The 25,729-nt window shown below is 41.0% G+C and overlaps 1 protein-coding gene across 1 annotated transcript in view; it reads right to left on the bottom strand.

Annotated features, from left to right (window-relative positions):
- CNTN6 (contactin 6) overlaps positions 1 to 9,761 on the bottom strand; it is a 316,406-nt gene extending 306,645 nt beyond the window's left edge. Inside the window, exon 1 of the mRNA XM_089519787.1 lies at positions 9,425 to 9,761. The gene's annotated coding sequence lies outside the window, so the exon portion shown is untranslated. The remainder of the gene's footprint in view (positions 1 to 9,424) is intronic.
- Positions 9,762 to 25,729: the final 15,968 nt, after the last annotated feature.

Genomic DNA, 25,729 nt, shown 5'->3' with positions numbered 1-25,729 from the left:
GGGGACACCTGGTTTAACAAAACTACATGTGAAAGGCATCTAGGAGTCCAAGATCATGACCACAAGTTGAATATGAGTCAACTGTGTGATGTGGCAGCTAAAAAGGCCAATGCAATTTCAGGCTGCATAAATAGAAGTATAATGTCTAGACCACTGTATTCTACTTTGGTCAGGCCCCACCTGGAATACTGGGTCCAGTTCTGGGCACCACAATTCAAAAAGAATGTTGAGAAACTGGAGCATGTCCAAAGGAGGGCGATTAAAAGGGTGAAGGATCTGGAAACCATGCCTTATGAGGAAGGACTTAGGGAGCTGGGGATGTTTAGCCTGGAGAAGAGAAGGTTAAGAGGTGATATGATAGCCCTGTTTAAATATTTGAAGGGATGTCATATTGAGGAGGGAGCAAGCTTGTTTTCTGCTGCTCCAGAGAACAGGACCCGGAACAATGGATGCAAGCTTCAGGACAAGAGATTCCACCTCAACATTAGGAGGAACTTCCTGACAGTAAGGACTGTTCGACAGTGGAACTCCTTCCCTTGGAGGGTGGTGGAGTCTCCTTCCTTGGAGGTCTTTAAACAGAGGCCGGATGGCCATCTTTCATGTATGCTTTGATTGGAGTTCCTGCATGGCAGGGGCTTGAACTGGATGGCCCTTGTAGTGTCTCCCAATGCTATGATTTTACGATTCTGTGATCATTCTTTGCTGTGAATAATCCTGGTTTGAAACCCAATAAGCAATAGGGCTTTTTCAGTGATTGTCCTCTGATATTAAAATGCTCTCTTTCAACAACTTCATCTGGCACCATCTATACAGGCTATTTGTAATTCCAAAATCTGAAATACTCCAAAACAGAAAACATTTTTCATGGGTGGCTGAGGTAGTGTCACCTCTGCTTTCTCATGTTTGTGTGTACACAAACTTTGTTTTGTGCACAAAATTATGAAAAATATTTTGTATAAAATTACTTTCAGGCTATGTTCATAAGTTATATATGTAGTGGTAACACTGCAGGTGTGCAGGGGTTGTGGAAGTTCTAATTCCTATCCCTGTTCAACCATAAACTAATGCTGCTATTAAACTTCACTCATTTATCTCATAAGATTGGACTGAGGGTTTGATAAGTAAAATTGTACCCTTTCCTCTGGTGGGTACAAGTAGTATATATGTTGGAACACTATAGATGTTTTCTAACTGTAGACTTCAGTTTGGTACAGAAGCTGATATCCAAGCTTCAACTCTTTTCCAAAGTCTGCTTCAGGAGTTTTCCTTTCCACTCATTCAGCTCTGACGACAGTGCTTTCTGTTCACTGTTCATTCTTGATGTCACTCCCATTACTGCTGTTTCCAGTTTTCATACCTGATAATGCCTAAATCAGTGCCTAATGATCTTTCTGGGCTACTTTCTGGAGGGGTTTTCTTGGCAAGATTTGTTTAGAGGGGTTTATCAATGCTTTCCCCAGAGGCCTGAGAGCATGTGATTTGCTCAAGATCATCCAGTAAATTTCATGGCTAAGTGGAGAATTAGATCCTAGTATCCAGAATAATAATCCAACATACACTAGCTAAAAATCACACATTCTTCCTTCATAGTTAATCATAGTTAATCAGTGCATGTTTCACTGTTTGTTTCTAAATAATGCATATAAGGTATAACAACATTTTTATCTCACAAATTCAATTTCGTCATAATACATGGATGTTGACAATCCCAGATAAGGTTTTTTTTTTTTAATGTCCTAGGACAGAGATATATTCACTCACCCAGGAATGATCCCCTTGAACTCAATGAATCTTATCTGAACATGTATAGGATTTTGCTGAACTTCATCTCTACAGGGATACAAAATGGTAATTTGGGAACATTGGTTCCAGTACAATATAATGGAAGCAAGTTGAGTGAGCAAAATGTCCATTCTTGCAAGTTACCTCTGGCCAATTCGTACTTTCCACCAGATCTATTTGTATTTCATACCATCTTCTTGACCCCCAGTAGATGCTTGGAGGATACAGTGGGCTGCAGTAGAGGTGTGCAGTCTGTGAATTTCCTTTGCTTCAGACTCTTTACAATCACACAATATTTCATATAATCCAGTCGATAAATGCACCAATTTTTTTGTATGGATTAACATAATTTTTGATGCTGCTTTTTAAGATGAATTTTAGTTCTAGGATTGAACTTGTATTATTGTGTACAAGTAAATTTCCATTTTCTCCATTTTCAAACATCATTGCAGTGAATCTTTCAGATCAGACAACTTTCCAGCTCATGATAAGCTTTCCAGCTCATGATGAGGTAGAGGCATGGCAGATGTTTCATGTAGTGTAACCTGCACTTGACCCCAGCCCAAGGGCAACCAGATGGAAAATGGAGCGTGAATTAGGTCAACTCATGTTCATGATCTTGACTTTTATAGATACTGAAAACATGGGGTGGCCAATGATTTGAGCTTGTGTTGAATTATTTATAAGATGAAGGTATACAAAAATTTTCCATTATTATAGCTTTAAGACTACCAAATGGTGAAATACAGCAGTCTATCCTATGTACCACTTAAGCCTTCTCCCCTTTTCTAAATTGGAAATAAATCATTTTAAGATAAAATGTATTAAGGATATATATTATTTTTCCTCATTGCATGCTTTTTCTTTCTTTCTTTCTCCCATTATTGTTTTTTGTTCATGTTTCCAACATTAAAAATAATATTCTTTGCTCTGACTCCAAAATGTTGAAAGAATGTGAGGAGTCTATGAATGTATGGCTACCCATGGTGTAAGTTATTCAGTAGGCTGGAATTATTTTTGCTTAGAGAATTCACAGGAAATTGTAGCATATGGGTAAGGAAGAGATAATTTAACAGAGAGCATGAGAGAATGGGATTTGACTGATTTATTAGTCAGGGAATTAGAAAGCATAGGCCAGGGAAAAGGAAGAGGTCTTTCATTAACAATGCTAATACCCACTTAGTTTATCCAAATGTGATTGGAAATGGCTACAGTGCATAATCCTGAAAGGCTGAACTTATACTGAAAACTTCAGTTCATCTATAATTAGTGCAATTCAACCAGCCATCTTAGGAGAAGACAAGAAACTTTAATAACTGTTGCCTAGCTAACATATAAACTACATTAAAGCTATATCCAAAATATCCCCTTTAAAGGTGAAAGCCAAAGCTGGGAGCTGTTTGGCCCTCAAGATGCTCTTAGACAGAAACTTCCATTACTCCTAGCCAGCATGGGTAATGGTAAGGAATAAGTGAGTTGCAGTTCAGCAACACCTTGAGGGCCATGTGATTCCCTCTCCTAATGTAATGGAACTTAATACAGGTTTTAGGAAATCAAACACAAATACTTTCTACCTGCTTTGAGCCAGACAATGGACTCTATGGCCTAGTACAGATATGAGAAATTTTTTCAGATGTTTTGAACTTCAGCTCCCATCATGAGAATTTCCATGCAAAATGTCTGGAATCTAGTATCCCAAACATTCCCCTTGCCCCATGTCCTAGTGCATGATCTTCTGCTTTTCCTTCTATTTCCTGTCCTCCTTCTAAAGATGTGTGTGTGTTTTGTGCCTTCAAGTCATCTTTGGAGAAGCATGGGTTGTCAAAGTGGAGATGCATATAGAAAAAGGAATGAATGAAAATTCCCATATGTAGATGTAGGACAATCTATGTCCCTCCACAGGTTGAGATTGCTACTCCCATTATTCTCCACTACTAGCTATGTTGGCTAGGGATGGAAACAGATGTTTTAGTGACTGCTGTGTCTCCTGCCCCCCCCCCCCCCCCCGCAAGAGGCATGAGGCCATATTGTGTGCCAGCCAATTTGAATTAGATTTAAAGAGGAATATCTTTTTGTAAGTCCTGCCCTTCTCTAGTAAAGAATTATGGGCAGAAATACACAAACATATATGCCAAACAAGTTTGTATATAATTATGTCAAGTGTTCTCCATATTGGGATCATTGCATTACTCCCAGTGGTTCCAGAAATAAAGATTATTTATTGTGTTAAGATTGTTTATAGCCATAGTGTGGTTACAGATTCATTGGCTATCCAGTTAATAAATTAATCATTCAGAAACTAATTATTGGAAGAGGATCTGTAGCTATTCCAACAGACTGTAACAGAAGGAGATGGGAAAGAAAGGGAAGGCATCCCACCAGAGCTCTCCTGAAATACTACTTTTTTCCTATTTCCCCTCCATTTTTTTATTTGTGTTCTAACTTTTTAGAATACAAACTTGCAGGAAGGAACAATCAGAGTTTGAATTCCTGCTCAACCATGGAAACCCACTAGACAATTCACACTCTTGGTCTCAGAGGAAGACAATGGCAAATGCCCATGGAGAAACCTCTATGATAGGACTGCCATAAGTTAAACGTAAAGACATATAATAAGTAGAGCTGTTCTGTGAGACTTCTCAGGGGCTTAATTTCATAAAAACGGGACAATCACTCAGCCGCTTGTATGGCAGTAACAAGCAAATGTGTTTTCAAGAAGCAAACTTTGCTTCTTACCTACAATGGACTAGAGAACCAGTTTGATGTATTACAACTCAGGAGACCAGGGTTCAAATACCTGTTCAATTACAGACCTCGGTAAATCACATTTTGACATCTTCAGAGGAAGGAAAAAGCAAATAATATAGCATTGTCCATGTAGCTTTGCCCAACATTGTCCATAATATCACTGTAGAGAAATATTTCCCTTACAGAAAAAGCTGTTTCCTGCATAGAAATTTCTGTGCAAAATCCCATGTGCAGACTTTGTGCAGGATGAGTACGAAACTTCAAATAGTCTCCAAAAACTCTATGATTTTAGAAGACATTCTCACAGCAGGAAGACAACTGTGAAAATTGCTTGTTGATTTTTTCAACAATGAAATAAAAAAAGACTTACACCCCTACTAGAGTATCAGGTCTATACTGACAGTGGTAGAAAATCCATTTCAAATCAATACATCCTGTTTCCATCCTAGGCAGCCATGGGAGATGATACTGAAACCACAAAGAGGTACATGGAAATATAAAAGGACACGGTTTCCCTTGTTGTTTTCTCAACATATGTTACCCTCCAAGCTGATCTAGCAAGTTTCTGTTCTAAAACTCTGTTTTTGAGCCTTGAAATTTGATAGGAATAAATCCAGAAAATGTTTTTCTATCTAAATGTTTGGCACTGAACAGCAACTTTTCCAGGAAACAGGTATTAGCCATCAGCCTATAGTTGTTAATATCTTTTGCACCCAGCTTGAGTTTCTTCAGAACAGACAGAATTATTCCATATTGTGAAACAATTCTCCCCTACAAGCATCTAACTTTAGACTTCAGATATAAATGTTTCTTGAGTTTTAAAACTCTCTGGGAGAAGTAAATGGATCTCATCAGTAGTAGGAGATCAGTCAAAGAATTATAGAATCACAGAATCATAGAGATAGAAAAAACCACAAGTGCCATCAAATCCAAACCCCTGACATGCAGGAATACACAATCAAAGCACTCCTGACAGATGGCCATCCAGCCTCTGTTTAAAAACCTCAAAAGAAGCAGACTCCACCACATACTGTCAAACAGCTCTTAATGTTAGGTAGTTCTTCATAATGTTCAGGTAGAACCTCTTTTGTTGTACCTTGCATCCATTGTTCTGTATCCTAGTCTCTGGAGCAGCAGAAAATAAGCTTCCTCCATCCTCAGTATGGCATCCTTTCAAATATTTAAACAGGGCTATCATATCACTTCTTAGTCTTCTCTTCTCCAGGCTAAACGTACCCAACTCCCTAAGTTGCTCCACCTTGTCAATGTCCTTTCTGAACTGTGGTTCTCAGTACTGGACAGAATATTCCAGATGAGGTTTGTCCAAACCAGAATAGAGTGGCACTATTACTTCCCTCGACCTTACATTGATGCATCAATATTTACACTGATGCATCCTAAAATCACATTGACTTTTTTAGTTGCCACATCAAACTGCTGACTCGTGTTCAGCTTGTGGTCTATTAAGACTTCTACATCCCTTTCACATTTACTGTTGTCCCCCATCCTATATCTGTGCATTTCATTTTTACTACCTAAATATAATATCCTACATTTCTCTGTGTTGAAATTCATTTTGTTATGTCTTGGCCCAGCTTTCGAATCCATTGAGGTCATTTTGAATGTTTATCCTGTCCTCTGGTGTATTAGCTACTCATCCTAATTTGGTGTCATCTGCAAATTTGATAAGCATGCACTCTATTCCTTTATCAAAGTCATTGATAAAGATATTGAATAGCATTGGGCCCAGGACAGAACCCCAGGTCACCCTACTGGTCACTTCTCTCCAAGATGAAGAGGAACCATTGATGACTAACCTTTGGGTTCAGTCAGTCAACCAAGTACAAATCTACCTAACAGTAGCGTTGTCTAGCCCACTTGAATTCATTTAGATCAACCATGTCTTCCTGTTCTACATATATTATGTGCTATATTTCTCCTGCTATGTCATCTGCTCCATTTTCTTCACATTGACCATCCTTTTCCTTTTGTAAGAAAGCTCAGCCAAATAATGTGTTGAATAATTCTGCCTTTTCTCTGTCTCCTTCTTCTCCACATAATGACCCTACCATTTCCTTCTTCTTTCCCTTGCTATGGACATAACAACAACAAAAATCCCTTTTTATTGTTCTTAACCTCTCTAGCAAGCATGATCTCATTCTGCACTTCAGCCTTTCTGACTTTTTCCTGACACATGCTATTTGTTTAAATTCTTCTTTGGAGATCTCCCTTCTTATACATGTTCCATTTAAAACTTAGCTCAGGTGAAACTTCTTTAATCATGAATCCTGGCTTCTTGAGACATGTCTCATTTTTTCCTCCTCTCTGGAACTATTTGAAATTGTGCCTTCAATATACCCCCTTTGAGAAACTCCCATCCATCCTGAATTCCCTTCTCTTTTACTATTCCTGACTATGGGAATCACACCCAGTATTGCCCTAAGTTTATTAAAATAAGCGTTCCTAAAGTCTACAATGTGTGCCTGACTATGCTTGGCTTTCTGTTTCCACTGTATAACAAATGTCAGGAGAATGTGATCACTCCCACCTAAGAATCCTGCCATTTGCATGTCATTAACCAGGAGATCAAGCAATCAAGCAGCTTGGAATGGCCTCCAGTTGCTCCAGGCTCCAGTCGCGCCCCATTCAGCATGGGACTGTGTCATCCAGACAGGGGATCAAGCAGTCTGGCAGCTTGGAATGGCCTCTGGCCACTCCAGCTCCAGTCACTCCTCATTCAGCATGGGACTGTGGAGTCCAGACATCATGAGCTTGAGGCCATGGTCTGCCACATTCTGCAACAGACCACTGGCAAGGAGCACCTTTCTGAGTGTGTGGTCATCTGTCCTAGATGACCATGTGATCATCATTGAATTCCTCAGATGGCATTCCAAACTTAATGGGGGAAATTGCAGTTAGCCCTCCTTATCCATGGATTTTTTTATTCACGAATTCAAACATCCATGGTTTGAAAATATATTTTTTTAAATATATAAATTCCAAAAACAAACCTTGATTTTGCCATTTTATACAAGGGGCACCATGTTACTGTGCCACTGTCTATAGTGGGTCTTGGGTATCCATGGATTTTGGTATCCACAGAGGGTCCTGGAACCAAACCCCAGTGAATAACAAGGGCCCCTGTATAAGAAACCAAGCATAGGAATCTTCCATCAGTAGTTTCAGCATTTCACTACAGCCCCCATACAATTTGGTCCATATGTTGGGAAGGACCCCTGGCCTTCTGGATAAGGTTTTATGAGATTACAAAGAGAGGTAGGAGAAAGAATGGAAGACAACAGTCAGTTTTGCCAGCTCATATAACCTATGGAAACAATAAATGTTTCTGTATAGTAGCAAATAACCTTTCATTAACAGAGATTTGAAATGCTTATGTCTGTGTTTCTGCACACATTCGCAGACTGAGACTCTTTGTAGAACAGTCCTGAAACAACCATATAATGCCACTGAACACCAAAGCAGAGCCAACTGCCTCTGCTGATGAAGATATATATTGGCTTTGTTGGCTTCATGCTTAGCATTCCAATTGGATAATTCAGTGCTGAAGTCTCTGTCTGTCTTTAGCAGACTGCTTTAGTTCTTCTCCTGTATCATCTCTTATGTTGGAAGACTGATAAGACTGAAGAAGAATATAGCAAGAAATGCATTACTTTATACTATCATACAAATTTGTATTATATCTGTAATATATAGAACTCCAAAGATTTATGTATGCACTCTACTCTCCTCATTGTTCCACATACATGTCATATCTTTGGATTACCCATATTTGAAAGTTAAGTGTAGTTTTTGTGTTACAGTGACAAAACTTAGGAACACATCAGTAATCAGTATAAGATTCAACAAGATTATAGCAGTGTAAAGAAACATTGATTTGGCCTTGGATGGTTCATGTATTATTACATTGCCTGTTATATCAGGGAGTAGCACTGTGAACTAAATGTTTCATTTAAAAAGCAAGCTTATATAAACATGCATCTTATGCCTGAAACCACACCTTTACAAACATTTAGAAAAACCTCAAATCCCTTTGTTAAGCATTCCATGTACTTTGGGCATGAAGTATACACATGCACACATTCCTAATTTAGTGTTAGTTTCTTGACCTAGAAGCTTCTCCAACTTTTCATCACAACGTAAAACAAGGTCTTTACAACTGGTATACCACACAAATGAAGTGTCTGAAATATCACTGTGATTCAAGAACACAGATACAGATGAACTTTGAGACTTGATCATTGAATCTTTTCCTAATCTAACTTTTTTTTTTTTAAAAATGGACTACATCAAGGGTTGTTTCCCTCCCTGAAAAAACTTCTTTCTTAAGACTCACTGAAATCTACAGAACATAGATGTTCATTATGCATTTATTTATTTATTTATTGCAAATGCTGAAACTCTGGAAAATGAGAGCTACCACCAATGCTCTTCTTTGCCTTTTTAATATGAGCTAATGCCAGAATTAGCACTGTCATCCTCTGTATTGCCCATTAACTGCAGCACATGTGTACACACACATAGACATCCACACAACCATCCCCAAAATATACTAAGAAATATGTCTATACCTGTGACAGGTTAGGAGCACTGTTTCTTAGAACATTTTGCCTTTGTATTAACACAGATTCAACACAGGCATGGCAAAATAAATGAACTACATTGGGGAAATAATAATAATTATTTTTTTAAAAAAATCAGCATGGACAACTGTTAGAGATAAAGGATCGACAGAAGGACATTAAGTTCCCTTTACATTCTGTATCTTTCATGCCAATGCAAATCACTACGGGGAGGGTAGGGGGTGAGGAGACAAAAGAAATGCAGCTTTCCCTCCAGCATGCTTCACATTGCAACAACCCAGTTTTGTACTTACAGATTTTAACAGTCAAACCGTCTCCGGATCTTTACAGTTTTCTACCAAACTGTTACATGCTCTGAGAAAGCCCCATTGCTCATCCAGGCAAAACCAAAGCTGTGCAGAATGTCTATGCAGCTGGGAGATAATGGAACTCTTTCCCCAGCTGGGACTACAAGCCTTTTATCCGCTGAGCATTCCCTGTCTCTTCACTGGGATTAACTGTGAAATGCACGGATTTCCTGCAGCATCCACAACAAGGAACCACACAGTTAGGGCACACGGACAAAGCAGGCAGCTAAAGCTTGGAGCATAGGTATCCAGAAATCCTGTTCATTTTAAAATTAGTTCTCTGTTCAGCTGTCTTTAAGCAAAGCAAGTATAGAGAGAGGAGGAGGGAGGGATGGAAAGAGAGAAAGAAACAGAGCGCAAAGCTGTCTGTCACACCCTCAGTGTGATAGATCAAATGTTCTTACCATTTTTCCCCATACAGATGTGAGCTCCTGCCAGGTATTAAAAGGTCTTTTTACTCTTGAAATCTGGGTCACTAACAAGCATTTTAACTTTATAACAGGAGCAATATGGATTTTCTTTAGTCCCTATTTCTAAAACTGAACAGATCACTATGTCAGATTGGGCTGAGCCAACTGGCACTGATGAATGACATTTTCTCCTCACTAGATATTTAACTGACTCAGCCATGTCCTCTGTCTGTGTGTATGTACACACACATATATATACAGAAAACAATGAAAGGATTTTTTTTCTTCTCTGAAAACCATGGTATCATAGTCACCTGCATTTTCCAGAAGCTGATGTGAAGGGCATAGTGTATGCTCCAGACAGGCAGACAAATAGACAGACAGACAGACAGGTTTCCCATCACTCAGACACTTCTAAAGAATGTAGAAGCAATGAAGCTTTGTAAAGTGTAAAGAGATAACTTGTTTTAAAATATTTTCTTTGGTGCAGAACACTAAGGGCGTATCTATACTGCATAAATAAAGCAGTTTGGCACCACTTTAACTTTTATGACTCTATCCTGTGGAATCTTGGGATTTGTAGTTTGGTGAGGCACCAGACCTCTCTGACCGATCAGAATGAATACCTCATCAAACTACAAATCCCAGGATTCCACAGTATGGAGCCATGACAGTTAAAGTGGTGTCAAACTGCTTTATTTATGCAGTGTGGATTAGCTCTAAGGGGACCTCTCCTAAGAAAGTTCCACTTGATTTCTGACGTGAAGGGTAGTCTTCATATATTGGGCTTAATCAGGAGTAGGAATCATGAGATATTGAACCATGTGTTGAAGTGTATGTCCCAGAAGTCCTAGCCAGCATAGTCAATGTCAAGGAATACTGGGAATGATGTTCCAACATCTGGAGGGCCACACGATTCACACCCCAGCTTAAATCCAATAGCTGATCCCAGCCCAACTGATTAGTTATCAGTTGCTGAGTAGTAAATAAACACTTATGAAAACCTGGTCCATTCAGTGAACCTACTTTAGTTGGAACTGGCTAATTAACTTTTTTTTATTTTACTTTACTTATTTTGCTATTTTTACAGCAATTGGCTAATTATACATCAGATGGGCTACTTATACAGTTTAGGCCCCAAATACCACAATCATAATGGTCAGGTACAATGAAAAGCCAATATTGACAATGTTTTTCTTATTAACATTCATACAGTTAAGAGTTTATAAAATAAAGAATCATAGAGTTGAAAGCAGCCACAAGAGCCATCCAATCCACCCCTTGCCATGCAGGAACTCACAATCAAAGTGGCCCTGACAGATGACCATCCAGTCTCTGTTTAAAGAACTCCAAAAAGTAGACTCCACAACATTTTGAAAGAGTATAGCAAGGTAAAGGTATCATGCTGATGGCTATCATACTACACCTAAACTCCTTTTAGTTTTGTGGTATAAAAAACCCCTAACGTAAAATCCTTCCTAGAAGCTGTGTAAGTATTTTATGGCTGCAGATGGTTTTTTCATTATTCATGTGGGACATGCTTTCTTTCAAACAGTTTGACTGTTCTTCCCAAATTGTTTCAAATGCCCAAAATTTAAAACACCTTGTAAATTTGGGGACTCGGTAGGCAAAAAAGTCAATAATTATATGGTGACACACAAACTATTAACAGAATTTATGTCTTTCTAAAAAATGGAATATGGTGGCCAGCCAATTAAAAAGGATGAACTTGATTTTAAAAGAAAATGTTTTACATTCAAGGACTGGGTAGGTGGCAGTGGCAAAAAGCAGTTTAGAGTGAATTTGTGCCTAAAAAAAGAAAGACTTTGTGTGGAACCCTTTGGCTCACTAAGCATTTCAATGTAATCCCAATGTAACTCCATTAGTTTGTAATAGGATTAATGGCACGCCTGCCAGAACAATAAGATATGGGGAATAAATAAAGCACTTGCAAGAATAGAGGCATGTGATTCCCTCAGACCCCAAATTGCATTTTTGAGGTAAATAGAAAACAGGAACATTTTATATTATTTACGCAGATAAGTTTCATTCCAGTCAAATAAATAAAAAAGCTATAAATTGAAAATATGAATCTGCACAATATTTTAGAGTCTTCTATATGACAGAAGATGCAATGCAGGGGGGGGGGCAATTATAGCCCATTGATTCTTTATCAATGGATTCAGCCATCCATGCCTTGAAAATACTCCATATCCATACTGATGGATACTTTGTGCAAGGATTCAACCATCTATGACCTGAAAATACTCCCGAAAATATATAAATTCCAAAAAGCAAATCTTGATTTTGCTATTTTATATATGGGACACCATTTTACTATGCCATTGTATATGATGGGACTTGAGCATCCACAGATTTTTGTATCCATGGGCGTGGGGGGGTGTTCCTGGAACCAAACCCCAACAAATATCAAAAGCCCACTGTATATGGGCCTCTGGGATATCTAAACTGCTACTCTCGCCACTCCTCACCATTGACTAGGAATGTAAAGAATATTCTCCAAAATTCGAAAATTAGTAGAAATATGCCTAATTCGACAATTTCAATAACATTTTAGAGAGAAGAAATTCTGAGCACTTCTCGATCAATGAGTAAGAATTTTTATTTTTAATAATTTTGAAATGAAGTGAAGAGACAAGACTGAGTTGACAATTCGACCTCCAGGATTTGGGTATTTTGCGTAAGAAAAGCTACCATTCATACTGGCTTTTACCAGGGGCTATTTCCTTTGTTAGGGTGATTCCCCCCCCCCCCCAATCTTTTCTCACTCACAGCTTTGCTTTGAAAAACAAAACAGAACTCCTCTTTACATTATGCCCTGCCATTAAAATTCTCACAAAAGAGAAGGAGGAGGTGGGGCTGACAAATAGAAGTTTGGCAGATGTTTAAAGAACCTTCCTCTTCTGAAAAAACCAGAAGGCACACACACACACACAAAAGGAAAAAAATCTCAACAAATAAACAAGAAATGCTAGAGTTGGGGGACCCTCAAGGACCATCCAGTCCACTTCTGCTATGAAGTAATACATAGGAATACATGGGATCCTAGAGGACATGTAGTCTGACCCCTGTTCAACATCAGGATGGCACTGGAAGATGGGACAAACCGAGGGTTTTCTTGGCATAAAGAGGAGTTTTGCCATGGGATGCCTCTGAGGCTGAGAGAGTGTGACCCTCACAAAAGAGAAGAAGGGGCAGGGTGGGGTGCAATGGCAGGAATTCTGCCATGATGGATAAAACCTAGCATTTGAAGGGATTCCAATAGGTCATCCAACCCCTCCCCTTCTACCATGAAGGAATACCTAGGAGTTGGAGTTGAAGCTGAGAGCAAGTGACTTGCCCAAGGTCAGCCAGTGAATTTCTATGGTGAACTGGGAGGCTAGAGTCCTGATGCCAGCTCAGCCATGTAAATCCACAGGGTGACATTGTGTAAGTCACACTCTCTCATTAATGGATATTCTGCACTCTCCTTTCCAATTATTATTATTATTATTATTATTATTATTGCATGATCTTGGCATCACCATGGGAGAGGTGCAGAGTTGGAGTTGAAGCTGAGAGCAAGTGACTTGTCCAAGGTCAGCCAGTGAATTTCTAGGGTGAACTGCGAGGCTAGAGTCCTGATCCCAGCTCAGCCATGTAAATCCACAGGGTGACATTGGGTAAATCACACTCTCTCACTCATGGATATTCTGCACTCTCCTTGCCAATTATTATTATTATTATTATTATTATTATTATTATTATTATTGCATGACCTTGGCATCACCATGGGAGAGGTGCAGAGTTGGATCCCATGTATTCCTTCATAGCAGAAGGGGGTTGGACTGGATGGTCCTTGAGTGTCCCCTCAACTCTACCATTTCTTGTTGGGGCTTCAATCACAGTTCATTTGCTGAGACTGGGCTTCCCCCCCCCCTTTTTTTTTGTGTGTGTGCCTTCAGCTTTTTTAAAGCATAGGAATGTTTTTTAAACCTATGCCAAACTTCCTTTTGACATGGTAATTGAGTTTGAAATGCAAAGTAATTAGCGTAATTATTCGACTTGTCTTTTATTGTCATTCGAGAAATCTGTGAAAAATATTTCGCTAGCTGCTGAAAGGGAGAGAAGAAATCACCTTTTGAAAGGGTTTTTTGTGGAACGAATATTTTTTAAAGAAATTCTCCTCAAGTTCTCAATGAACGAGAAGAAAAACATGGGTTTCTCAAATCACTACCATTGACTATGCTGGATATAGCTGTTTGGAGTTGCAGTCCAAAAGTATGTGGAGAGCCAGATGGTTCCAACCTCTTATGTATAGCCAAAGATGCACAAATGCCAACATTTCAGCTTTTAATGAAAGGTCTTCCCACTTCTTTTTCTGCTTGCAGTGTTGTAAGTTTGGGGATCCACCCTCCACAAATGTACTCATCAGAGGCCATAACAGAAGGCATCATTAACAACCACATATAATGAGCTGTTGAAACTAGTATCATTCTGGGGCTGGGGCTGACTATGTATGTTTGAATGCCATCAGTGAAGGAGAGAAGGTCCAATAGAGCCGTTTAAAACTGAACCAGCAAGGAGTGTCATGATATTATTAGGCAGGAGAGCCAGTGAGATGACCTGTTATATAGCGAGGTATGCATAAAATTACACAATGTATACTGCAATAGAGAAGTATAAAGTGTACTTTATAATATATACTTTACATTACAGTAGGTGTGAGGTTTGGATGAATGGGGTTGATTTGAAAGATGTCCAAGATCTCTTTCACACTACACTATTATAGCACTTCCATAGCTACACTATTATAGCACAGGTCCAATTGTGCTGGAGCATTATAGTGCTTCCCCAAACTACAAATCGTAGGAATTCCTAGTTTGGAACCACAGTGGTTAAAGTAGTATCAAAGTACTAAAACTGTGTAATGTGAAAGGGATCCAAGCTGAATGTGGGCTCTTCGTTAGTGGACCAAAATTGAATCTAAGCAGTCTTGAAGATTCACTAACAACTTCAATTCAGGGTGGACACAAAGATGGAGAAGGGATTCAAAACCAGATAAAATTGCCCTGACTCTTTCTATAAAAAAGTATATATAGTGAGAAGTGGGAGGTGAAGTTTGAATCAGAGCTCTCTAGCTTGTGATCACAGTGAATCATTTAATTGGTATTCTCCAGTCCTAGTGCTTTGGAAAAAATATGTTGCCATAACATATTGCTGGCCTGATCTGGTGTTCAGTGTTGTTTGCTAGTCCTCTCTCTCTAGAACAGAAATAAAAAAAGTATTCTGGCAGAGTCTGGGGAACCTGAGCATATAATCTTGGACGCTTGCTTGGAAAGTGTTGGATATTCAATCTCATTTGCCTCTGTCAATGGGTGTTTTATGTTTATTATCTATGTATTGGGAGTTTGGTGTCAACTGCGCAGAAAACAGAAATCTTAAAACTCTTTTTAATCTATCAGAACTCTGAACTATTCTTGTTAAATCTGTAGGGGGTTTGCCTCTGTAATGTATTTTCCTACAAACCTCCCCCCCTCCCCCCAAAAAAACATGATGGAGGGTATGGACAAGAAAATTATTTCCCTCACATAAAAATCTAGACTATTTATCTTCTTTCACAAAAATAAAGCATGTATTCCTTAACTTCTTTGTGGTACGCCATTTTCATTACAAATGCCTGAAAAGGAACACAGTTCTCTTGTTATGACACTTTCATTGATCTTCCTCTATTTCTGAACAAAATTCAAAGTGTTATTATGTACATACTTGTACATAATAACACCTTGGGCACAGGCTACTTAAAAGTACTTATTCTTCTGCATAAGCAATGCTATTTCTTGAGGTCTTTAGGGGAGACTTTTGGTCCTGCCACATTTTGAAGCACATTTTGTACAGACACAGAGGAGGACTTTCTTAGTGGCTGCTCCCAAGTTCTAGAATCTTTACCTAAAAAGTCTGGTTTAGCTTCCTAAGCCCATTTGTCTTTCCATCATCAGGGAAAACCCTTTGTATTCAGGAAGGCCTTTGGCACTCACTTTGCTTGTAGCAGAAAGAGCTTTCAAAACCATTTGAGCGATATTTTTATCTTCTTAGTGAGTTTCTAATTCTTGTTTTAAATTTGTATGCTTTTCTTCCTTTCATGTGTTTTACTGTTTTATTTAGAGATGTCATTAGTCTCATTCACACAAAAATCAGTTTATTAATTAAAACATATATTCAAAATAAATCATCAAAGTGTGAAGGCTATTCTGATACAAAATTCTTTGCACCTACATGTCTGGAACTTGTCAGACATCATCACCTCAGAAGAGACAATTACCTCTGAAAGTTTCGTCCAATTTTTCATTTTTTAAAAAGAAAAATTTGAAGGAAATGCTAATTTTGGTCTGCATACTAGACCTTCTATTGTTTACAGCCTTGGGGACCCAGACTCCAGGTGACCAAAATGGTACATTCTAAAGAGCTCTAGCTAGATATAGATCAGATAAATCAGATAACCTTCAATATGTGAAAGAAACTATACCTGTGGAGAGCCATGCCCATTTTACTTTGCTTCTCTGACTTTTTCCTTCTTTTGTAGATCCCTTATTTCTGTTTAAGTGTAACAACCTCCTTCTAACATAAAAAAATTGAGCACATAGATTTCCTAATCACATGTGTTTTCCTGTCCTCAATATCACTTGTATGTGTTTTCTCGTCTTTTCAAGAATTCCATGTCATTCTTTTGCCCCGAGAACCCATGAGACTGAACACCATTTTCATGCCCATTGGGCTGAAAATTCACAGACGTATATTAGTGGCAGTTTGTATTTTCAGCCCAGGTCCATTGTATACAATTTCATGTATATACCACAGCCACTGATGGAGAAGGAAAGTCTCAATGCGCATCACATTTCGGTTATATATTTGCCAGTTTGCGAAGTGGCCTGGCGCTAACTATTCTCTCATTTTAAGCTTTTCATCTTCAGAAGGCACATAATTGTGACCTACTTTGTAGGTTACTTGTGAGAATCAGCAAGGTACCAAAAAGCTAAAACACTCCATGCACTAAGTACTATATAAATGATTGATGATAATAATAATAATAAAGTGCTCATTTGATTGTGGTGTGCCTTTGAGATTCTTCTTTAGCAGCAAGTTTAATGATGCAGGGTGGCTGTGAAGCCAGAAGAGTCCCCATTTTCTGTCTGGCTCAAGATAAATGGCATTTTCCACCAAGACATACTACAAGAACAACCCTTTATTGTGCTACAAGGAGAATAACATCTGTTGTCTGTATTTACTATCATACCTGTTTTCCAACATCATACTTTTAACTTCTATTTCATCTTCTATCTTTCTGAATTTTGAAGTGCTTTTCAAAGGAAGTAGGGAGGCTTGTGAGAAAGATAAATATCAGTATTCATGACCATGCATGAATATTTATCATTCTGTTGCAACGGTAAGGTAGAGATATGAAAATCTGCCTGTCTCATGTTCAGTGATTTTTTCAAATCCTCACCAATAAAATTCATGTTTTATTTTTGTATTGAACTGAATGGGTCTTACACACATACACCTAGAAATTTGTATTATTTTGTGCATATTTTAGGAAATATATAAAATAGTACATATTTGGGATTGTATTCAATTTTAGACACGTTTTTGTACTGACTAAAGCAATTTTTTGCACATTTTTTAAATGAACATATTTCTGGTTGTGCACATTTTCAAAATGTGGACATCATTTTCTGCACTGATTCTCTTCCTTAAACTGCATTGTAAGTCTCTCAGATGTCTGGATTTCTAAGGCAAAATGTGTTCTGTTCCACAATTAAGTAGGAAGTGCACAATTACTATTTTCATACATAAGGGTTTCCCCCCCTTTCCACTCCTTTCTTTCCATTTCTTTCCTAAGGTAAGATAAAGAGGCATCCATATGTCCTTCAGCTAAAGTGACTAATCATTATGTTGTTCAGATGGAAGTCTGGCACATGGAAATATTTTATAATGTGTTTGAAAGGCATCAGCTTCTGAGATCTAGTAAACAAAACAGAGGCAGCATGGTGCAGTGGTTTGAGCATTGGACTAAATCTTTGGAGGCAAGGGTCCGATTTCCTGTTTAGCTATGGAACCTCATAGGCTGACTTTGGGAGACTCATACACTCCCGGCAACTCACCTTAGAGTTGCCATAAGTTGCAAACAAATTGAAGACACAACAACAACAACAACAACTTCACTTTCATCTTCCTTGTTTCTTTTTAATTACACTGAGCTATGTAAATTACAAGCAATTGTTAACAATGATCAAAACAGATTTCTAGACTGCTCTAGGCTATAAAAATGGAAGATTGGACATGAGAAAGCTCAGGGGTGGAAAATTTAGAATCCTACATAGTTCTTTCTTTTCTTTTAATGAGGTTTGAAAGTGTGAGGTGCTATTCCCCTTGATCAGTTGGGAGACATACACCCCCACACAATGTTATCCAACTATATCAGCCCTGCCTTCCCACAACCATCACTATCCAACATAAGAATCAGAAAGAACATTCTCAGAAGAAGGGGAAGCTGGGCACTCATAACCAAATTACTTGTTCTCAGCAAGACAAGCTGTCAAGAAATCAGCACCCTTGCAAGATTTCTGGCCTCCAGAACAAAAATGAGACAAGGAGCACTTTTCTCCCATTGAGGTTTCTGCAATTTATATAAAATATCTCTGCATAAAATGAATGTCTTTTCACTCTGGGAAATAAAATCACATATACAGGCACAGCAAGCACAAAAGGACCAGCTGATTCTTCAAGAGGATGCAAAGAACTGACTCAATGCAATTTTTAAATGAAACAAAGAGCAGACATTGTATACTTGGCAATTTTTGCTCAGTTACACAGTTTATGCATACCAGGAGGACAACTTTGGTTTTCCCTTCTTGTGTTTGAGAACAAGACATGGGATGATTTACACCCTTGTTCCCCAGTCCTCTTTTAGCCAAACAGTGACTCCAGAACTGTAATTATGAATGTGGATTCTGACATACAGATTATCCAGGGAAATTATCCACATCATAATTTAAAGCTGGGGCCTGGTTATCCTTCTACAGGCTCTGTGAACCACTCCATACACACCTCTCTCCTCAAATCACTTCAAACGAAAATAGGGTTTGCTTGGGTCTATAGCCATCTGCCCCCCACACAAACATCCTCAAGGAGCCTCAGTGAAGCAACAGGAAGAGGTGGGGAAAACCACAAGATTGTGAGTTCAGTACCAGCCAGGGGCTCCAGATCGACTCAGCCTGGCATCCTTCCATAGGTCACTAAAATGAGTACCCATCTTGTTGGGGGCAATTAGCTTACACTCTGTAAACCGCTTAGTACATTGGTAAGCAGTATAGAAATGTACTTGCTACTGCTATTGCTATCTTGTGCCCCCCCCCCCTGTAATGACTGGGCCCTCCAGTCATTTGGGGACTTCCCCTGAACCACAAAGGGTTAATCTGGGGGGAGGTACATGCTAATGAGAGCCGTACCACTGGGTGCCATCTCAGCCAAGGCCGTAGCTCAAGCACTGACGGACATCTTTGCTAGAGTAGGTTGGCCTTTGGAGATCCTGACAGACGCAGGGACTACCTTTATGTCCAAGGCCATGATCTGGGAGACGTATGGAGTAAAGCACCTCACTTCAGTCCCTTATCACCACCAGACGAATGGCCTAGTGGAACGTTTTCATTCTACCTTAGGGACCATGATACGAAAGTTTGTAGATGAACACTCCAATGATTGGGACTTGGCTCTTCAGCAATTCCTCTTTGCCTACAGATCCGTCCCACATCCTAGCTTGGGCTATTCACCTTTTGAGCTGGTCTATGGTCATGAGGTGAAAGGGCCACTGCAGTTGGTGCGCAGACAATGGGAAGGCGACCAACCTTCACAACAAGCAAATATTGTGGATTTTGTCACAAAGCTGCAAAACACGCTCAGGACAGCGTGGCAAGAAGCTCATCAAAATCTCCAACGGGCACAGCAGGATCAAAAGGCTTGGTATGATCAGTTTGCCAGGGAGCGATGCTTCCAGCCTGGAGACCATGTTATGGTCTTGAAAGCATCACAGACTAATAAACTTGAAACGTCCTGGATAGGCCCAGCCACAGTGCTTGAGCGAATGGGCACTGTGAACTACCTTATACAGCTCCCAGACCCCGGTCTGAAGCCAAAGGTCTATCATGTCAATTCACTTAAACCCTTTCATGAACGGCTGCATTACCTTCTTGCCCTCAAGGATCCAGAGGCAGAGGAGGAAGAGTGGCCAGAAGAGGCATTCTATGATAGGAGGGAAGGCGGCAACCTGGAGGACATCCAACTTCCCACACGGCTCGACTCGACTCAGCGTGCCAAGTTCTCACATCTAACATCCAGGTTTGCTTCCCTGTTTTCTCTGATACCTGGCTTGACCATGGATCCTCAACATGTTGTAGCTGTGGATGACAACCGCCCTTCGGCTGAACAGCCTCGACGGGTGTCTCCAGTGGCAAAACAGGCAATTGAAAAGGAGATCAACAAAATGCTCAAGATGGGGATCATTCGACCCTCCCGCAGCACATGGGCATCACCTGTTGTATTGGTGCCTAAGAAAGGAGGTAAAGAGATCAGGTGGACGAACTCCTGGAAAAGCTGGGACATGCCAAGTGTCTGTCTTCTATAGATTTGACCAAAGGTTACTGGCAGGTTGCTCTAGCAGAAGCATCCAAACGCCGCACTGCGTTCATCACCCATATGGGCTTGTTCGAGTTCAACGTGCTTCCATTTGGACTTCGCAATGCTCTAGCGACCTTCCAAAGGCTAGTCGACTCCCTGTTGAGGGGCTGTGGAGACTTCGCTGTAGCCTACCTAGATGACATTGCGATTTTTTCTGACTCCTGGGAAGACCATCTTCAACATTTAGAGACTGTCTTTCAGTGCATTCAGGAAGCCAGCCTTACAATCAAGGCCAAGAAGTGTCAGTTTGTGCTGGAGAGAGTGACTTACCTTGGTCATGAGGTAGGACAAGGGACTATCATGCCTTTGCAAGCAAAGGTTGAAGTGATTCAGGACTGGCCAAGACCACAGTCCTGAAAACAAGTCCAATCCTTCCTTGGCTTGTCAGGATACTACAGGAGGTTTGTACCACACTACAGTCAGATAGAAGCTCCTCTGACAGACCTCACGGGTTTGAAGAAACCCAAGATAGTGAAATCGACTGAAGGGTGCCAGGAGGCTTTTGACACACTGAAGAGGGCTCTGACATCTGATCCAGTCCTGATGGCACCAGATTTTGACAAACCCTTTACAATAGCCACGGATGCTTTGGACAGGGGCATTGGAGCTGTCTTGATGCAAGAGGGCCCAGATGGCTTCTTACATCCTGTGTTGTTCCTCAGTAAAAAGCTGTCTGTCAGAGAATCCAACTGGTCCATATCAGAAAAGGAGTGCTATGCCATCGTGTATGCCCTAGACAAGCTGAAGCCTTATGTATGGGGCTGCCAATTCACCCTTCAGACCGACCATGCTGCATTGCGATGGCTTCACTCAGTGCAGGGAGCAAATAAAAAACTGCTCCGCTGGAGTGTATCCTTGCAAGACTTTGACTTTGACATTCAACATGTGGCTGGAAAATCTAACGTTGTGGCTGACTGTCTCTCCCGCAGAGGGCTAGTGGGCCATTGATGCCACCGAAACTGCACATCTTTGAACTGCCTGAACTTGTTGTATTGTTGTACTACCTCTCATTTGAGTTGTGATACTGTGTATTATATGTTTGTTTACATTTTTCCTTCACAGGTCCCAAGATGACATCCTAGCCATTGTGGCTCTGCTTCCAGCTGTTCCCAAGCCAAGTGGACTTTGGGGGGCGTGTCACATGTCTGCTTATATGCTTTCTCTTTTACAGGATGAAATCTCAGCCACTTTGGTCTCAACTTGCAGTTTCTTCCAAACCGTCTGAGATTTGGGGGCGTGTAATGACTGGGCCCTCCAGTCATTTGGGGACTTCCCCTGAACCACAAAGGGTTAATCTGGGGGGAGGTACATGCTAATGAGAGCTGACATCACATGCTAATGAGCAGCTACATCATAGCTGACATAAGGCTCACCTGGCCAATCAGGAGTGCCAGAGTGGCCATTTCAAGAAGGTTCCAGGAGAGGACTTTAAATACCCTGTAGGACCATGCTTTCTTTGTTCTCCATCTTTGTGTTTGTTTGGGGGAACCAGATGTTTCTTTGTTCTCTGGGTCTGTGAGGAACAGGCTCAGGAATGCAGGTGGAGTTGGCAAGGAGACAGCTCTTTGCATCCAAGAACTCAAAACGGACTGCAAATCCTATCACTGTGTGAGTAGTTAGGAAAATGTGTTAGTTAGTGTGCTTAGGTTTTTGTTATGTTTATCCAATAGCTTGCCTGAAATGAACTATTTGTAACTATGCTTTCTGTACCTGTGAAGCAAGGAGGCTTTGCACGAAAGATACCTTCCTATCCTATGCTATTTCTTTAAAATAAATATCTTTCTTTAAAAATATCTGCTGTCTCTCTCTGCTCCTGGACACGCGTCTTAAGCTCGGTCTACTGGGTGCTGTAAGCTAGCAAGGAAGGAAGCTAGAGATCCCTAGCAAGTCTCAATGTGTGCTTGGGGGAAGGTTGTTTGGAAAATTCACTGAGTGGTGGCAGCGGAAACAGGACCTCGAGGGGTCCTAGAAGGGAAGTTTTAAAGGGACTCCCTGGGAGTAAGAGCCACGCACAGGGCTCATTGCCCCAGGGATCACCACACACCCCCATCCTGAAAGAGCCTTGGAGAGCCAACAGGGAGAGGTGGGGAAGAGGGCTAAACTCCACCCCTAGCCCTGAAGCCACAGCTGCAATAGATCCTGTAAGAACAATGAAGAGAGACTGGGAGATCTCTGAAGTACAAAAGTGGGGGGATTATGAGGGGAGCAGGGAAACCCAGGGAGACATAAGGTAGGGAAGCAAATGAACACTGGTTCACTCCTGGAACCTTCTTCCCCCGCCAACAAGAGCCATCACTTCTTTAACCAGCTTCAAAACAGAGTTGAAGACCATCCTGTTCAGGGAAGCGTTCCCAGGCATTGCATAACTGTAACTTGCTATTTGATGTTTCTTTGTTGTCTGTTTTATTGAATCATTTCCTGTATTGCTATGTATTTTATATGTATTATCCTACTAGAAAGGTCCCTTCCCCACCACCACTCCCTTCTCCTTCTGTGTCGTGTCTTTTTAGATTGTAAGCCTGAGGGCAGGGAACCGTCCAATTAAAAAGATTGTATGTACAGCGCTGTGTAAATTTACAGCGCTTTATAAATAAAGGTTAATAATAATAATAATAATAATAATAATAATAATAATGAACAACAATGAGAAGAACCATATAGGGAGAAAAACAGCTATTGAGCAGCAGCAGTAGTGTTGGGTGACATCATAGCTAACACTTGTTGGCACTGTGCACAGAGAAGTGTAGGTGGGCCTCCTTGTGTAACTCCTCATCTAGAAAACCCTATGGTGACATATTCCAAATGAGACAGGATCAGAGAACTAACAGAAAGATAGGAAGAAATAAAGGGAAATCGTAGAACGAAGGTGCATAAGCAGGCCCAGCTCCATCAGGGCTAGCCTTAAGAAAGAGGCTCCTCCCTCCATAACTGTCATCTTTCAGCTTATGAGGGAGTTGACCAGGCAGGCCCAGCTCCATCAGGGCTAGCCTGAAGGAAGAGACTCCTCCCTCCATAACTCCCATCCTCTGGCTTGCGAGGGAGTTGACCAGGCAGGCCCAGCTCCACCAGGGCTAGCCTGGAAGAAGAGACTCCTCCCTCCATAACTGTAATCTTCCGGCCTGTGAGGGAGTTGACCAGGCAGGCCCAGCTCCATCAGGGCCAGCCTGAAGGAAGAGACTCCTCCCTCCATAACTGCCATCCTCTGGCCTGCGAGGGAGTTGACCAGGCAGGCCCAACTCCACCATGGCTAGCCTGGAAGAAGAGACTCCTCTCTCCATAACTGTCATCTTCCAGCCTGTGAGGGAGTTGACCAGGCAGGCCCAGCTCCATCAGGGTTAGCCTTAAGAAAGAGACTCCTCCCTCCATAACTGCCATCCTCTGGCCTGCGAGGAAGTTGACCAGGCAGGCCCAGCTCCACCAGGGCTAGCCTGGAAGAAGAGACTCCTCTCTCCATAACTGTCATCTTTGGGCCTGTGAAGGAGTTGACCAGGCAGGCCCAGCTCCATCAGGGTTAGCCTTAAGAAAGAGACTCCTCCCTCCATAACTGTCATCTTCCGGCCTATGAGTTGACCAGGCAGGCCCAGCTCCACCAGGGCTAGCCTGGAAGAAGAGGCTCCTCCCTCCATAACTGTCATCTTCTGGCCTGTTGAGGGAGTTTATCAGGCAGGCCCAGCTCCACCAGGGCTAGCCTGAAGAAGAAGAGCCCTCCCTCCCGTCCATCTGCCTTGGTCCAGGCCTCAGAGGGAGAGAAGAATGCTGGACCTGATCCCCTCCCCCCCCACACACATCATTCCCTTCTCCTTTTGTGTCGTGTCTATTTAGATTGTAAGCCTGAGGGCAGGGAACCGTCTATTATCCCCTCTGTTGTAAGCTGCCCGGAATCCCCATGATTAGGGCTGGATGAGGGAAAACAAACTCAGGCCTGTTACAGACTGCCAAAATAAAGCTGCTTCGGGTCTCTTTGGAGGTATGCTATTTAAATGATGCATGGGTCCTAAGAGTCCGGAGGTCGCGCCAAAGTCACACTCCATTCCTAAGCACTGGAGTGCAGCTTTGGTGCAGCTTCTGGATTCTTAGGGTGCATGCATCATTTAAACAGCATACCTCCAAAGAGACCCAAAGCAGCTTTATTTTGGCAGTCTGTAACAGGCCAATGTTTGAATCCAGAGAAAATAGAAGTACTGGTGATAGGTTCTCCAGGCTCAGGGAAAGGAAATTTGTCCACCAGTCCTGAATGGGGTCACACTTCCCCTGAAGGACGAAGTTTGCAGTTTAGGAGTACTTCTGGACTCGTCCCTGCAATTGACATCTCAAGTAGATGCAACGGTCAGAAGTGCTTGCTATCAACTTCGGTTGATACGCCAACTGCGACCCTACCTGAGCCAAAGGGACCTTGAAACGGTGGTACATGTAACTTCTCGCTTGGATTTCTGGTAACCTCTCGCTTGGATTTCTGTAATGCGCTCTACATGGGGCAACCCTTGTACCAAGCCCGGAAGCTTCAGTTAGTACAAAATATGGCAGCCAGATTGGTCACCGGTGCATCCAGGTTTGACCATATAACATCTATTTTGAAAGATCTGCACTGGCTTCCTATTCACTTCCAAGCACAATACAAGGTGTTGGTTTTTACCTATAAAGCCCTACATGGCTTGGGCCCGAGTAACTTGAGGGACCACATCTCCCCATATAATCTGCCCTGCACACTCAGAACAACTGGGAAGTACTTGTTGGAAATTCCACCTTCTAAATATGTTATTACTTCCCAGATGGCCTTCTCAGTAGCGGCCCCACAAATCTTGAACAGTTTTCCCGAGGAGCTCCACCTTATCACCCCCCTGGAAACATTTAAAAAGAGGCTTCTGTCAAGCCTTCCCCTCTGGAAAATGAAGTCATGTACTCTGATCCCATTGACTCTCTACCTCACCCTATTGATTGATTGAATGACTGTTTTTAGATTGTATATTGTATTTAGTGCTCTTGGTTTTATCTATTTTATGATGTGTTTTGTAATTGGTTTTAAACTCTATGTAAACCGCTTTGATCTTTTTGGAAAAGCAGAATAATAATAATAATAATAATAATTTTTTATTAAATCCTATTATTA

The sequence above is a fragment of the Sceloporus occidentalis genome, unplaced genomic scaffold (assembly GCF_023333645.1).
Source record: "Sceloporus occidentalis isolate IW3139 unplaced genomic scaffold, rSceOcc1.0.p SCAF_1, whole genome shotgun sequence".
NCBI classification, from domain to species: Eukaryota; Metazoa; Chordata; class Lepidosauria; order Squamata; family Phrynosomatidae; genus Sceloporus; species Sceloporus occidentalis.
The sequence above is the reverse complement of the archived record's forward strand: the minus strand, read 5'-3'. Positions and strand labels throughout refer to the sequence as shown.